Source organism: Brachyhypopomus gauderio, chromosome 2, assembly GCF_052324685.1.
Source record: "Brachyhypopomus gauderio isolate BG-103 chromosome 2, BGAUD_0.2, whole genome shotgun sequence".
Classification (NCBI taxonomy): Eukaryota; Metazoa; Chordata; class Actinopteri; order Gymnotiformes; family Hypopomidae; genus Brachyhypopomus; species Brachyhypopomus gauderio.
Genome location: NC_135212.1, coordinates 14,034,797 through 14,049,590, shown reverse-complemented (window position 1 = coordinate 14,049,590; position 14,794 = coordinate 14,034,797). Strand labels below are relative to the sequence as shown.

General features: G+C 42.9%; 1 protein-coding gene across 7 annotated transcripts in view; it reads left to right on the top strand.

The window, feature by feature from the left end:
- slc2a9l2 (solute carrier family 2 member 9, like 2) overlaps positions 1-14,794 on the top strand; it is a 268,703-nt gene that overhangs the window by 1,538 nt on the left and 252,371 nt on the right. The window contains exon 1 of one of the 7 annotated variants that reach the window (XM_076987936.1): positions 1,827-2,273. The exons of 5 other annotated variants lie outside the window; for them this stretch is intronic. The gene's annotated coding sequence lies outside the window, so the exon portion shown is untranslated. Of the gene's footprint in view, positions 1-1,826; positions 2,274-2,306; positions 2,481-14,794 lie in introns of those variants that run through there. One more of the 7 variants, XM_076987924.1, reaches the window with a different exon arrangement.

The window sequence follows — 14,794 nt, the reverse complement described above, 5'->3', positions numbered from 1 at the left end:
GTTTAAACATTTCTACATTAGACTGTCGTGGAAATTTTCTACTAAATGGATGAGGACTCAGACAGACACAGACATGAGAGTCTCATTCAAGCATGACAACTCTGAAGACAGGGGGGCAGTCCCCCGCTTATATACAATCTTAAACACAATTCAGCAGTTCTAACAGCAGGTTATCTTTAGCACAGCATGTTCCAAAACATAAGCGTCCAGCAGGCTACTTTGTCTCACATGTGTGTATCTCCTAATATGGACTTCCCTAGAGTTAGCGGAAGCAACTGATGTATCAGTTGAACACAGAGAAAGCTAAATGACCCAAGACTAGTAGCCTAGTGACTACCAGTTAACAGAGTGCTCTTACCCTCAGCACTCTCCCTGACCTGGGTCACGTATAGCACACATGCATAATATGAACTAAACATGATTACACTGAATCACACTACTTCATTATTGTAGTCTTTCTGCTTAGTCAGAATGGACAAATACTAAATCATAAAGTTCATAATGATCTCTTATAATAACTAAACATGATCTAATCAATGATGATTAGTCAATAATCAATCATTTCTCTCACAGTTTAAACATTTTTTGCAGTCCAGTTTAAAGACTATTACTATAGTCCAAACTACTGTCTAGTGCACTACAGTCCACATTTTACAAATGTCCACTCTACTGGAGATGAAGGCATGGAAAAACTTCATTGTTATAATTATTGTTATTATTATTATTTACACATTATTTACACATATAGTGTTACTTTACAGACAGAAATCAGCTTTTACAATCAAATCACACACACACACACACACCCCAATGAGAAGCACAGCGTGTACTCTGTCAGAAACCACAGGCCTCTGGGAGACTGTAGTGAACACAGGGAAGGGGACAAGGTCAAAGCACCAACCATCACTGGACATGCATGCACACACATCTGTACATGTTTTAGAGTATCCAGTCAACCTAACCTCCATGTTTTCAGACTGTGGGAGGTAACCAGAGACCCACAAAAAAAAATTCTGACAATATTTTTAAGGTGATAGAAGGCCGATTTAGTGAGTGGAGGTGAGAGTATTGGGAGTATGACCTGAGTCTGTTAGGAGGTGTGGTGTGTAATTCTGTAACCTTTAAATGGTGAGCACAATAAAAGTCAGAAGCAGTTGGGTAAGGTAATAAAGTAACATGTATTTATTAAACAAGTATGGACCAATTCAGAGATCTCATCTACATACACTCAAGAGCGCCTGCAAACGAGAGCTTATCCCCCACTCCCTGCTCTCATCTCTTATACTCTAGTTCATAAGCACACAAGGTGTTCACGAGGTGAACATGAGGTGATTAAAGCATATGATTGGATGAACATAACGTAAATCACACATGATTTGTCAAATGTATATCGGTGTCTCCCCACACGCCCCATCCACGCTTGGTGATCTCATAATGGTCTGAGAGCCGACGTGGCCACTTGCATGTTGAGACTAGGAGACCAGCTGGCGTCTCCAGCGAGGTCAGTTTAGGAACATCGAATTCCCAGAATGGGCCGAGGACGACCAGGGAAGACAATACAATTCTAGGGCCTCTAAATCACACCAGACACTGAACAGCTTCAGGGTCCTACTTGCATGATTAATACATATGTAGATATAATTCTAGCTTATACATCTATCATGTGACTATTATGATTAATATATACTAATAAAGCATAGAATAAAGGGAAATATTAAAATTTCCACCACAGAGGGGATGATCTCACCTAAACTGTTATGAGTAGGGTGGGGAATTGCTGCCCTCTACTGGCACTTTTGAGCAGTGACTGGAACACTCAACCTGGTGGACATGCCCTTATATCAGAAGACACTACCTCAAACCAATTATTCAAATTCCATTTATGTAGATTAAGTTTCCATGATGGTTTAAAAAGCTCTGTGATGTCAGGGCAGGAGTGGATATGATTCGACTGGAGATGTTGAAGACGCTTAGAATTGTGTATTTAACCTGGGATTTTGGATTTTGAACCTTTTGTGTTCTCTTTATTCTTGATTTTTGAGAAGTCATTTATTAAATGAAAGAGGACACACACATGCATATGTATTGGAAGGAAACGACAACAGGGGTTCCTGTGGTAATGGGAGCACTAGGGTCTCATGAGATATCTCCATCCAGAACAGTGCAGTCCTAGACCCTGCTAAGATACTGCACAAGACCTTCATGCTCCCAGACCTGGGTGCAGGATCCTAGCTTGTAGGAAAGGACCTCCCAGAGACGAATGAGGAATTAATGTAATTATACAGCTACAGTTTTTCACTTTTTTAGTGCTTACTAAGGAACACGGAAGAAGTGTTCTAATCGGACTCGTGATGCAGGCTGAGTTTCTACTAATGGGATTCATGTGAGTGAGGAGAGTGAGTGAGAGAGAGAGAGAGAGAGAGAGAGAGAGAGAGAACTAGCTGGAATAGAGAGGGATCAGGAACTCGCTGGAATACTTGGTAAGTACTATGGAATATTTGGTAAAATGTAGTATTTGCTTTCGCAATCTTCATATGGGGCAGGGAATATTCTATAGGAAGAGTGTGTGTATGTGTGTGAGTGGGGGGGGGGGTAGAGTATGACTGCTCTGTGAGGCCACACTGCTGTGATTCTGTTGACTTTATCATGAGGCTGAAATATCAGCTAACCTTTGATGTTGTGTTTGCATGGGAGGTAGACATATACAGTGAGCAGGGTTGTGTGACGGGTGTGATTGTACATGCAGTAGGAGTAGTAGTAGTAGTAATAGTAATAATAGGAGTAGTAGGGGTAGTAGTAGCAGTAGTAGTAGTAGGAGCAGTAGTAGGAGTAGTAGTGGTAGTAGTGGTAATAGAAGTAGTAGTAGTAGTGGTAGTAGTAGGAGTAGTAGTAGTAGTAGTAGTGGTGGTAGTAGTAGTAGTAGTAGTAGCAGTAGTAGTAGTGGTAATAGAAGTAGTAGTAATAGTAGGGGTAGTAGTGGTAGTAGTAGTAGCAGTAGTAGTAGTCGTAATAGAAGTAGTAGTAGTAGTAGTAATAGCAGGAGTAGTAGTAGTAGTAGTAGTAGTAGTAGTAGTGGTAATAGAAGTAGTAGTAGTAGTAGTGGTAGTAGTAGGAGTAGTAGTAGTGGTAGTAGTAGGAGTAGTAGTAGTAATAGTGGTAATAGAAGTAGTAGTAGTAGTAATAGTAGGGGTAGTAGTGGTAGTAGTAGTAGTAGCAGTAGTAGTAGTGGTAATAGAAGTAGTAGTAGTAGTAATAGTAGGGGTAGTAGTGGTAGTAGTAGTGGTAGTAGTAGTAGTAGTAGTAGCAGTAGTAGTAGTGGTAATAGAAGTAGTAGTAGTAGCAGTAGTAGTAGTGGTAATAGAAGTAGTAGTAGTAGTAGTAGTAATAGTAGGAGTAGTAGTAGTAGTAGTAGTAGTGGTAATAGAAGTAGTAGTAGTAATAGTAGGAGTAGTAGTGGTAGTAGGGGTACAGGGTTGCCAGCTCTCACGCATTGAGCATGAGACACACGCATTTGACCGTTTTCACACACTCTCACGCCACACTTCCGCTCTGATCCACATATATGATTCAATGAGTTACTAGTTCGCTCTGGCGCCAACCACTGGAGATTGATCGCGATATAATACTTAATTTGTGTCCATTTTACGTAGGATCAGTAGTAGCAGTAGTAGTAGTAATAGTAGTAGGATCAGTAGTAGTAGTAGGACCAGTAATAGTAGTAGTGGTAGTAGGAGTAGTAGTAGTAGTAGTAGTAGTAATAGTAGTACTGATGTTTCCATGATCCACGCTGGAGTCTCCCTGCATTCACACTCTTTGTAATGAGATGAATTAAAGCTCTGTTACATCAGGCACAACTAACTCTTCAGAGGGTTTTCAGATATTTAATGCATGAAACCAATTGATTATTCCATTTTTGGTCGTTTATTATTAGTTCTGCTAAAATGGATGAATGTGTGTCTTTGTCCTTGTCTCTGTATGTGTAGGTGGATGAATGAGTACGTGTTGGGGGGGCGGGGGATATATGGGTGTGTGTATATATTGGGGTGAATGTGTAAATACATTGGGGGGTGTATGTGTGTATATGTATATGTATGTATATGTGTGAGGGTCTATATATGCGGGTGAGTTTGTGTGTGTGTGTGTGTATGTGTATAGGGAAGTGTGTAGGTGTATACATGGTAAGGGTGTATACAAGGGGTTGTGTTTGTATGTAGGGGTGTATATATAGGGGTGAATGTAAATATGAGTTTGAGTGTATGTGTGAGGACAGCTTGTTCTGGGTTGGGGGCTAGTCGTGCCCGGTCCTCTCCTGGCTGCTCCCCTGTGGTTACTGCTCCCCTCCAGAGGGAGGGCGTCTTGGGGTTTCGGGGCCTGGCTTGGTGCTCCGACGTGGCGGTTGGCCCGCTTCCCTGGGCGGTTGTGGTCCGGGGTGGCTCGGGGCTCCCCTCGGCGGGAAGGGTGCCCAGATGGGTGGTGGGTGACTCTCGGGGGCACGTGGCGTTGGAGCCTTGCTGCTGGCCCATGGTGTGTGTGTGGGGGGAAGGGGTGTTGGGAGGGGGCTCTGTTTCCTCTGGTTCCCCTGGACCTGCGCTCTTTGGTTGGGGGGGCACTGTCCCGGGTCTCCCTCTCCTGGGGCGGGCATGCAGGAGTCACTGGGAAGTGCGGTCCTATAGCAGCATAACTAAAGGGAGGGGTTCGGAGGTGACCACAGTCATGAGGGCTCACTGAGACATTGCTTTCCAGTCAAGTCATTGTCACAACTGAGTGATGCCATGACAGCTGGATGACAGCATCAACACCTCAGATTACCAGAAATCTCAACGTCTGGGGGCCCCTGAGCCCCACACCTTACAAGGGGAATATTAACTGAAGGCTTGATTAAATAGGTGAGTTTTGAGTCTAGATTTAAAGATTGGAAGACTGTGAGAGAGCCGATTCCCTTGGCTGAGAAGCAACCCCACACATGAATGGTTTCAGGATGCTTTACAGTTGGCATGAGACAAGACTGGTGGTAGCGCTCACCCCGTCTTCTCCGAACAAGCTGTTTTCCAGATGTCCCAAACAATCGGAAAGGGGATTCATCAGAGAAAATGACTTTACCCCAGACCCCAGCAGTCCACTCCCTGTACCTTTTGCAAAATATCAGTCTGTCCCTGATGTTTTTTCTGGAGAGAAGTTTCTGCTTCTTTGCTGCCCTCCTTGAGACCAGGCCTTGCTCCAAGAGTCTCCGCCTCACAGTGTGTGCAGATTAGGCTTGTCACGATACTAAAAATTACAACTTCGATACGATACTTTAAAAAATATTGAAATTCGATACCATTTTCGATACCAAAGTCAGATACGGTGCTAATTTCCGTTTTAAAGCCTTTTTATTTTTTTTTATAAACAAACAAATGAATGTTGCTTTGTGTTTGAAAATGCTTGAAATTGTAACTTCATTTCACAACAAATATCTGTCTGACTGAACAGTTCTTTTGTGTTAACAAATACTAGCATCTTGTAATTCCAGGATGAAACATGAGAGAACGTGAAGACGTTACGATTGGGCGTTTTGAAAATAAACAACCATTAAATAATGTGATAAAAAAGCGAATAATTTCGAGTATATGTATAAATATTTAACTTATCCCAACAAACATGCGACATCAGAAAGACGTTAAAATCAAGTCTGTATCACGTCGGTCAGTCCAGACCCATTTTTGCATGTCTGGTGGACGTTCAAAACTGGTTCAAAATCTGACAGTGTGACTAGGACCTTAACCTTTTAACTTAACATGAACGTCTATGACGAGTTTTCTATCTGAACGTCTGACTAGGACCTTTATTGGATGTCAGGACGTGCAAAAACTGCAACTGAACGGCAGTAATAGACGTTTAAAAAAGACGTCGCTAAAACTTTCATTCTGGCTTTTCAGTGGACGTCTTTTGAACGTCTGACAAAGTGTCTTTGCTCGTGCTGGGAAATATTGAAATGGACCTTGAAAGTGACATACAAGTGTTTGAATTCCACAAGGTGTATGAACCCTGCAAACATGACTTGGTTCATCGCGCTGAAGCGTGGCGCACGCGAGGTCGTGCACCTCTCGAATTTTGTAACTTCGCGCGCGCCGCGCCTCAGCGCAATGAACAAAGTCATGTTTGCAGGGTTCAATTCAAGCGCTTGTACCAATATTTCCCAGCACGTTAAACTTAATTAAGTTAAATATTTATACATATACTCGAAATGATTCGAAATATTGCGCTTTTAATCACATTATTTAATGGTTGTTTATTTTCAAAACGCCCAATCTTAACGTCTTCACGTTCTCTCATGTTTCATCCTGGAATTACAAGAGGCTCGTATTTGTTAACGTCATACAGAGAACTGTTCAGTCAGACAGATATTTGTTGTGAAACGAAGTAGTTACAATTTCAACATTTTCAAGTACTTTAGCCTAAATTGCAGCACTTTTCAAACCTGAAACACACTGAAACACAAAGCAGCATTAAAATTCGTCAGGTAAGTGTTCATTCCCGTTTTGAGGGGTGTTTCTTTTATACTACCACATATAGTTTCGGACAACACTGCAAAGCGGAAAGTATAATGCCTCCACCGCTCGCGGAGGTTCGCGCGAGGTGCGCGCGGAGTCGAGCGCTATGGTCACTCAACCAGGCTTTAGCGCCCTTCGTTGAAATGTTCCAAAAGCACCGCTTGCAAACGGGCTTGTTCATGTCCTTCGGTTTTCCATCTGTATCTGCTTCGAATCCAACAGCACTGTGTTTGCTTTAGCTGCCATATTAGCATTACAAACTGTCCTGTGCATTACGGCAGCTTGGGTGGGTCAAACGAAAGCGCATTTTATGTAAAAAGAATCGATACTTAAGGGAAACGAGTATTGTACCGTTTCAGAATGTTCAGTATCGATACGTATCGATATATCGATTTTTTTGACAACACTAGTGCAGATGCACTCACACCTGACTGCTGCCATTCCTGAGCAAGCTCTGCACTGCTGGTAGCCCGATCCCGCAGCTGAAACACTTTTAAGAGACGGTTCTGGCGCTTACTGGTCTTTCTTGGGCTCCCTGGAGCTTTTTTGGCAACAATGGAACCTCTCTCCTTGAAGTTCTTGTTGATGCAATAGATTGTTGACTGAGGTGCAATCTTTCTAGCTGCGATACTCTTCCCTGTTAGGCCATTTTTGTGCAGTGTGTGATTTTGTCGCCGGTGTGTGATTGGTTGTCTGAGACGTAGCTGTGTTAACAATTGTAAAGCGCCTTGGGTATCCTGAAAAGGCGCTATATAAATGATACCAAACACCAGCCTCCTTTTAAAGTGTCCAGTGGTGTCATTCTTACTTAATCTTGACAGATTGATCTCCAGCCCTGTCCTCATCAACACCCACACCTGTGTTAATGGAGCAATCACTGAAACAATGTTAGCTGGTCCTTTTAAGGCAGGGCTGCAATGAAGTTGAATGTGTTTTGGGGTATAAAGTTCATTTTCTAGGCAAAAATTGACTTTGCAATTAATTGCTGTTAAGCTGATCACTCTTTATAACATTCTGGAGTATATGTAAATTGCCATTATAAAAACTGAAGCAGTAGACTTTGTAAAAATTAATATTTGTATCATTCTCAAAACTTTTGGCTATGACTGTAGTAAGCAATGAGTTCACTCAGATATTGTTGGGCAAGACCATTTAGCGCCTTATAGCAGGGATCACCATGTTGTCCGCAAGGACGTCATGAGTCGCCCGCGGGCCTGTTCTAAAAATAGCTCACTATAGTGCCACGCACCAATGAGCTGCATCTTTTTTTTTTGCTACTATTAGAGATTGTCCTAGCGGTCTCCCCCCCCCCCCACGCTCAACAACTTATAGCCCTCCGCAATAATTGGTATCCAAGAAGTAGCTCCCAGTTTCAAAAAGGTTGGTGACCCCTGCCTTATAGGTTATAGTGTTGTCAAAAAAATCGATATATCAATACGTATCGATACTGAACATTCTGAAACGGTACGAGAAATACTCGTTTCTCCAAGTATCAATTCTTTTTACATAAAATGCGCTTTCGTTTGACCCACCCAAGCTGTCATAATGCACAGAACTGTTTGTAATGCTAAAATGGCAGCTAAAGCAAATGCAGTGTGTTCGCAGCTCGTCTTAATAAGCAAGGAAAGCAGCAGAAGTGCTGTGTGGAAATACTTTGGATTCGAAGCAGATACAGATGGAAAACCGAAGGACATGAACAAGCCAGTTTGCAAGCGGTGCTTTCGGAACATTTCAATGAAGGGCGCTAAAGCCTGGTTTATATACGCAGCGCGAGGGTCCGCACAGTGAAAATGATGTAATCGCGGTGGCCTCGCTCGCTGTCGATTCGCCAGGTCGTGCACCTCTCAAATTTTGTAACTTTGTGCGCGCCGCAACGCAATGAACAAAGTCATGTTTGCAGGGTTCATACACATTTACAAGGTGGAATTAAAGCACTTGTATGTCACTTTAAAGGTCCATTTCAATATTTCCCAGCACGTTAAAATTAATTAAGTTAAATATTTATACATATACTCGAAATTATTCAATTATTCATTATAACGCCCAATCTTAACGCCTTCACGTTCTCTCATGTTTCATCCTGGAATTACAAGAGGCTCGTATTTGTTAAGGTAATACAAGAGAACTGTTCAGTCAGATAGCTATTGGTTGTGAAATGAAGTTACAATTCAAGCATTTTCAAGTACTTTAGCCTAGCGACAGCATACAGGTAGAAAAAAAGAGTGATTGTACTACAACTGATCAATCATCTATTAATACTGAAGTTTTAGTTACTTAAAGATTTAAAGTTACTTAACGTTGTTTAAAGTATACTTAAATACACTTTTTGCAGTAGCCTTTTTTTACTTCTAAATGTGAATTCCAGAGTGCACTACTATTATTTATGTTAATTTATTTTAATGTATAATGATTTATTTTTCAGTTTTAGTGTGGTAGGGACTACACCTTTTATTTATACGAACTCGTGACGGAGTGTTTTTTTTAATAGCGCTGAAATAAATGCTCCGGTTTAAAATTAATTCTCCCGTCAAAATTAAGAAATATTTTTGGGTCCGTATCCAGTTAATCAGGAATGAGATTGGGTCCGGACAGGACTGCGTTCGGGTCCGGATCTGGACCGCGGTCCGCCTGTTGGTGACCTCTGATTTAGAGCATCCAATTAGAATACTTTTACAGTAGTCCAGTCTTGATGAGACAAAAGCATGGACCAGCTTCTCTGCATCAGCTAATGAAAGTAAGTGTCATTTTACATAAATGGAAAAAGGCAGCCTTAGTGACTGTCATGTTGCAGTCCCCGAACCCTCCCTTCGGGGCGTGTGTTCACGTTGTCTACGACTACTCGTCTGCATGACCGTCAGCAAAGCAAGGATTCCGTGTCTCGTCCTTCGCCCGCGTCACAGAACGACGAGCCGAAAGGAGACACCAACTATGCCGGGTTACACCACCCGGCCAAAGAAGGGCCAGCGCCCCAGCAAGCGATGTCACCGTGCCTCTTCCTCCCCCCAGCGATGCAAAGTCACGCCGACGCTGGAGCAGCTGACGCAGGACCCGGTGTGTGCGTCCCTACTGCGTTAGGCATGGGAGCACCCCGTCCCCGAGAAGGCGGATGGCCTCCGCCAGGAGGCGGTGCGGATTTGGGGGAGGTGATACCCTCTTCCTCCGGGGAGCCCTCACCTCTGCGGAGGGGCTCAGTCGGGTTCTGCGCTATGGAGAAGACCCCCGAGAGCGAGTGGTGAAGAGGAGGAGGAGGAGGAAGAGGAGGAGGAAGCCTACCCTCCGTCCGTAAGCTCCGTCCCCGCCGTAGCCTACGGTGGAGAGGTGGAGGGGGAGGAGGAGGAGAACTACCCTCCGTCGGTGTGCTCCAATTCTACCATCGACTACGGTGAGGAGGAGGAGGAAGAGGAAGAAGATGAGGAAGCCTACCCTCCGTCAGTGTGCTCGGCTCCCACTGTATACTACGGTGGGGGCGAAGAAGACCATCCTCCGTCCGTGTACTCGGGTATCTCCGAGTGCACGGACAGTGAGCCAGGCACTGAGGACGAGGGTAGTCCGCCCCCCTCGGAGCGTTCGGCCAGGACCGTTAAGGGGTGGAATCGCTCGGAGGCAAGCGCTTCCTCTTACCGCTCTGAGGGGAGCGCGATAGACTGCTCCCGGGCAGGAGGTCCAGCCACGTCCATGAGCTGGAGCCTGGGCAGTGAGGAGGCAGAGGAGATGGAGACCGACAGGGGACTCCCAGGAAGAGAGTTATGAAGAAACTACTTTCTCTAAAATTTTGGATATGAATGACAGATTAGAAATTGGCCTGTAGTTGGACAGTTCCTGGGGGTTAAGACCAGGTTTTTTAATTAGCGGCTTGATAACTGCTTGTTTAAATGAACTGGGAATGTAGCTCAGGCTCAGAGAATAGTTAATAATGGTAAGCAAAGCTTCTACATTGCTATGCAGTAATTCTTTAAGTAGAGGGGTTGGTACAGCATCTAGTATGCATGTGGAGGGCTTAGCAGATTCCACCAGTGAAATAAGCTCCTCACGACCAACTGGGGAGAAGGACTCTAACATGGCATCAGAGCTGACCAGACAGCTGTCAAGGTGCATTCACATGTTGACAGCCTCTGAAATAGCACTACAAATTTTTTCCCTAATATTATCATTAAAGAATTTCATAAAATTGTTACTGCTACACTCTAGTGGAATTAGAGAATTGATTTGTTTATGACTCCTCATAAAGCTGGAAACAGTTTTAAAAAGGAGTTCTGAATTGTTTTTATTTCAGAATTAACCTACTCTCTGAGGGAGCGTAGTTGAATTTAACCATGATTAAATTTTGTCTACTAACTTTGCGAAAAAATTTTTTTGGTACTCGAGGAACAGACACGGTTTCAATCTGGTGTGACCTGCAGCTCGCAGACAGTCGGTTTAGCCTGTGAGTCTGCTGCCTGGCCTCGGTTCTGGTTTGTCAATCCCCATTAACTACTGCTACACTACCTAGGGTGACCAGACATCCTCTTTTTCCCCAGACATGTCCTACTTTTGAGACCTAAAAAATTTCCGGGGGGAATTTCAAAATTGCCCGGGATTTTGTTTGACTGCCTCAAACAGAATAACTGTACAGTGCAAAAGTGATCTTCAAAAGTTAGCAACCCTGCATTCACCGATACACCGATGACCCCCACCCAGCAAAAAAGGTGTCCTCCTTTTCAGAAACCCAAATCTGGTCACCCTAACACTACCACTATTAAGCCTAGCAGATATGCTACAGGAAATGAGAGCAGCACCCTCCCAAGAGGGGTGAATGCTGTCTCACTTCAAAAGGCCAGACCTGCCCTCAAAACGTGTCCAATGATCTATATAACCCACTTTGTTTTCTGAGCACCATTTAGACATCCAGCGGTATAGTGCCCATAACCTGCTATAGGTTTCAGCGCCACACCGAATTGGAATAGGACCAGAGCATATTACGTTGTCTGACATCGTCCCCGCTAACTCACACACCTCCTTAACGTTATCTTTAGCAGAGGTGTCAATTCCAGGTTCAGAAAGTAAAAGTCCTCACCAGGATTTTGCTCAGGCTTCCTGAATTGTGTTGATTCCACAAATTTTACCTGTGTTGCACTAATTAGAAAATCTAGCAAGCTTGATTAAAATCCTGGTGAGGACTTTTACTTTCTGAACCTGCAATTGACACCTCTGATCTATCAATCAATCAATCAATCAAATTTTATTTATATAGCGCTTTTTACAACAGTTGTTGTCACAAAGCAGCTTTACAAGTGCCGAGTCCTAGCCCCCAGTGAGCAAGCCAAAGGCGACAGTGGCAAGGAAAAACTCCCTAGTTTTTTTGCATGAGGAAGAAACCTTGAGAGGAACCAAGACTCAGGGGGGGAACCCATCCTCCTCTGGCCGACACCGGTCACCATGACAACAACAAGAATTTAGACAGAAAGAAGAGAAAGAAAAGGAAAAATATGTAATAATGTCCATCATGATGTATGCATCTGGTTAGGCAGGAGGTGGCTGGCCCAGGATGGATCGCTGGTCTCCTCATCTCATTATTCCTCAAGCAGGCGGGCAGCCATGTGGAGAAATGAAACAGGGAAAATTAGCTCTGTATGAGGACATATACAGGACAGGTAAAATTATAAACATTTCCTGAGTGTGGCAGCAACTCCGGCATTAAGTTAAATTATTACAGCCTAGCTAAAAAGGCAGAACCAGAAGGTAACATAGGCTTGGGGGCATTCTGAGACAATGGCATCCATCCACTGCACTGTCAACAAACTTGAGTGACCACGAGCAGTGACAGGACGACAGCACCAGCGCCCCAGTCTACCATAAAACCCTTCGCCTGTGAACCCCTGGATCTGTACCTTAATCTAAGGGGGGATATTAATTATCAAATGCTAAACTAAATAAGTGGGTTTTCAACCTAGACTTAAAGATTGTGACTGTGTCAGAGTCCCGCACGTATTTAGGAAGATTATTCCAAAGCTGGGGGGCCTTACAACAAAAGGATCTTCCCTCTGCTGTTACCTTGTTAATTTTTGGAACTAATAAAAGACCAGCACCCTGTGATCTTAGTGGGCGTGGGGGTTCGTAATAGGAAATAAGTTCCTGAAGGTACTCAGGAGCAAGCCCGTGCAATGCTTTATAAGTTAATAAAAGAATTTTAAAGTCAATACGGAATTTAACTGGGAGCCAATGCAGGGCTGATAGGACTGGACTGATATGCTGAAATTTTCTAGTTCTGGTTAGAACCCTGGCTGCGGCATTTTGAACTATTTGAAGTTTATTTAGATTCCTATTTGAACATCCTGACAGTAGTGCATTGCAGTAGTCTAATCTAGAGCTAACAAAGGCGTGCACCAATTTTTCCGCATCATCCTGTGATAATGCATTTTAATTTAGCAATGTTACGGAGATGTAGAAAAGCTATCCTAGTAGTATTATCTATGTATTTATCAAACGATAGGTCAGAGTCGAGTATGACGCCTAGGTTTTTGGCTACTGTGCCAGGTGTAATGGGGTAGCATGCGAGATTAAGCATTAGATCTGGAATTTTCTGTTTTGAGGCCTTAGGGCCCAGAAGGAGAACTTCTGTTTTGTCCTCATTAAGTTGGAGGAAGTTTAGAGACATCCAGCATTTAATATCTCTTATACAGGCCTCAATTTTTCTTAAACTGAGTTTGTCATCAGGTTTGGCTGATATGTAAAGTTGAGTGTCATCTGCATAGCAGTGAAAATTGACACCATGTTTGTTTATAACTGTGCCCAATGGTAGCATATATAATGTAAATAATAGTGGTCCTAGAATGGAGCCTTGCGGGACCCCATATTTAACTTTTGTACGTTTGGATGGAATATTATTGAGCTCTACAAACTGATAGCGATTTGTTAAGTAAGAATGAAACCATGAAAGGGCTGTGCCAGAGACTCCAACCCAGCGTTCTAACCTTTCTAGCAAGATCCTATGATCAAATGTGTCGAAAGCTGCACTAAGATCAAGAAGCACTAACAGCGATACATAGCCTTGATCTGAAGCAAGGAGGAGGTCATTTGTTACTTTAACTAATGCTGTTTCAGTACTGTGATGGGGCCTAAAACCAGATTGGAACTTTTCAAATATGTGATGCCTATGCAGATATAGGCATAATTGCTGGGCAACAGCTTTTTCTATGATCTTAGATATAAATGATGTGTTTGAAATGGGTCTATAATTAGATAGTACAGTAGGATCAAGATTTGGTTTCTTGATCAGAGGTTTAATAACTGCTAATTTACATGATTTGGGCATGTGACCTATTGTAATGAATGAGTTAACTATAATTAGAAGAGGTTCAGTTACCGCTGGTAATACCTCTTTTAATAACTTTGAGGGAACTGAGTCTAGTGTGCAGGTAGCACAATTTAAGGAAGAAATTATTTTCTCTAATTCTGATTGTGGGAGTGGATGAAAAGCATCAAGTTTTTCTCCCAGTATGCGATTTAAATCGATATCAACCAAACCAGATGACATACCAGTTGTATTGCTAATAAAAGGTTTTATATTTTGTCTAATATTCTCTATTTTATTATCAAAAAAATCTATAAATACATTACTAGTGAGGTTTACTGGAATCTGAGGTTCTGCGCCTGCTTAATTTTTTGTAAGTTTGGAAATAGTATTAAAAAGAAATCTAGGATTGTTTTTATTTTTCTCTATCAGTGAGTCTAGGTATGCTGAGCATGCTTTAGCGAGTGCCCGTTTGTAGTCAATGATGCTATCCTTCCAGGCACAGTAGAATACTTCCAACTTAGTAGATCGCCATTTACGCTCTAATTTACGTGCTATTTGTTTTAAGTTTCTAGTTTGGTCAGTGTACCACGGAGCGAGTTTTTTAGATCTAGTCTTTTTATATTTGAGTGGAGCTACTATATCTAGAGCTGATCTGCAGGTATTATCTATGCAGTTGGTTAGACTGTCTAACTCTCCTGGATCGGATGGTGAGTGGGCTAGAGCAGTTAAATCAGGGAGGGCTTCAATAAACTGTGTTGCTGTTAATGAATTTATCGAGCGCTTTATACACTGCCGAGGAGACGGGCGGGTATTTATGTTAAGATGAATCTCAAATTGGACTAAATAGTGATCAGATATAGCTACGGTTTGCCAGAGTATATTTATATTATCTACGTCAGGTATCACCAAATGGCGGACCACGGTCCGGATCCGGTGTTCTGTCGGATTTTCCTACTTTGTCGAATTTTCCTACCGTATCAGCTGGCAGCGA